The sequence below is a fragment of the Tupaia chinensis genome, unplaced genomic scaffold (assembly GCF_000334495.1).
Source record: "Tupaia chinensis unplaced genomic scaffold, TupChi_1.0 Scaffold147554_1, whole genome shotgun sequence".
In the NCBI taxonomy this organism is placed as follows: Eukaryota; Metazoa; Chordata; class Mammalia; order Scandentia; family Tupaiidae; genus Tupaia; species Tupaia belangeri.
In genome coordinates this window covers 2,052,219-2,054,234 of record NW_006207406.1, presented here as the reverse complement: position 1 = coordinate 2,054,234, position 2,016 = coordinate 2,052,219, and the positions used below count along the sequence as shown (strand labels likewise).

The 2,016-nt window shown below is 43.3% G+C and overlaps 1 protein-coding gene across 1 annotated transcript in view; it reads left to right on the top strand.

The window, feature by feature from the left end:
• LIX1 (limb and CNS expressed 1) overlaps positions 1 to 2,016 on the top strand; it is a 57,372-nt gene that overhangs the window by 16,777 nt on the left and 38,579 nt on the right. The gene's annotated exons all lie outside the window — the stretch shown is intronic.

Here is a 2,016-nt window from a genome sequence, read left to right as displayed (position 1 = left end):
GGGAAAGAGAGAGAGGGAAGAAGCCCTCCACAGTGGGGCTGAGTCACAATGCAATCTCTTCTCTTCCATTTCTTCTCACTGGGATTTTGAGTGTGCACATGTAGACATGTGCCCGGTATGTTTTTCAGGCCTCCAGGCCGGGATTTGTACCTGGTTGGCCACATGGGGTCTCGTTCCATATGCTCAGTGCATCACCGCTGTGTTGTTGGGCCTGCCCAGACCTAGCCTTTCTTTCCCCATCTCTTGGCCCTACCTTCTCTGTGCTTTTTTCTCTGCCAGCTTTCCCCATTGCTCGGGCAGTGCTGTGCCTGCCGCCTATCTCTTCAGCAACCCTAGTGTAAAGAGGGCACTTTGAACATTTCCCACAAAAGTCCTTAACTCATTGCCTCTAAATGTCTTGGCTGTGGCCACATCCCACCTCCATCCCTGGAGACCGTGTGGTTCTTCACAGAAAACTTTTATGCTATTTCTACAGGGAGAGGAGTAAATGCCAGGCAGGCAAATACCACAGATGTCCCAATCTGCCCTCAAGTATGTTGTGGGTTTTCATGTGGATAAGGAAATAAAACTTCCATGAATCTCCAGAAATGAGAAATGACCTCCTGCCTGTATGAACCTTTTAGGAAAACAGATTTCAGCTCAGTCCTAAAAAGGACCTCTTCACAGAACCACTAGCAGTGGGAACCAGGACCCAAATGCTTCGGCACGCTCAGGCACAGACCAGATGAGCAGCTATCAGTAGTACCGGCCAGGAATTCCTGCATGAGGCAGAACTTGGCCTACATGACCCATAAGGGTAATTTTGACTCTACAATTCTATTATCCTTGTTAATTTCTACAATTCAATTTGCATTACAGGATAAACAAACCAACCTAATTTGATCTGGAACTTCTGCAGGCTATCACAGGTCATTTAATCTAAAACATGTGGCTCTAGCCATTACTGTTTTCTGAGGTCATCTAACAGACTTGGTCCTTAACAAGGCCTCCATGTTATTAGTCTTGCTCATGACTTTTCCTAGTCTCCTGATTAGTCCACAGTTGCCTTCATTCTTCTTTAGATTGGGGTGGAGGGAGCATGAAAGATTTTTGTTCTGACTTTGTCTGCTTACATCTTATAATAGATGAGTCCCAATTAAAATTACATTCCTTACAATGTATTTCCCATTTGGCTTTCACTTAGCAGGTGTGAGTCTATGAGAAATGGAAGAACAGACCATTAGATAATCACAACTCTGGACAAAGTTCCTTATGGCAAATTTCCAAAGAAGGAAGAGTGATATATTTAAATACAATATTAAAAATAAATGTACAAAGAAAATGTATGTACTATAATATTGGAATTAGGGTACCAAAACTCACTTGAGTGATGCTCATTAAGAAATATACATGGGGCCAGCACGTGGCATAGAAGTTACAGCACTGGATCCCATGTGACCAACTGTAGTTCAAGTCCAGGACCTGGTGGCTTGGAAATCACACCGTGCACATGTTCCCAGAATCCTGAGAGGAGAAGGCTGGAGGAGAAGGGATTGTGGTGTAACTAGCCCCTGGAATGCTTTTTCTCTCTTTCTCTCTCTCTCTCTTTCTGATGACTGTACACACCTTGGAGCAAAACTGAATAAAATCAAAGAAAGAAAGAAACACATTTATGGTCTAGCTCCATGGTGCTGTGGCAACCCACCACTCAAGAGAAGCCAGATTTCACATGGCTACTGCAGTTCTAATCCCCCAGCTGATCAACCTGAAACATGCTAGGCGTGAGCATAAGTGCCCAATATTGGACAGGCTGGAGAAATGGAGGAAGAGGTTCGTGTATGACCAGACCCTGTGAAGGGTCCTCCTCTCTCTGTTTCTTTCTCTCTTACTCTTTCTCATGTTCACATGCTCACACATGCACTGTCACAAAAAGAAGAAAGGAAAAGAAAGAAGAAAAGAAAAAAACTAAGACAGAAAAGGAAAGACATGTATTGTGTCAAGTTGCGTTTTTTTTTGTTTTTTTGTTTTTTTTTTTTT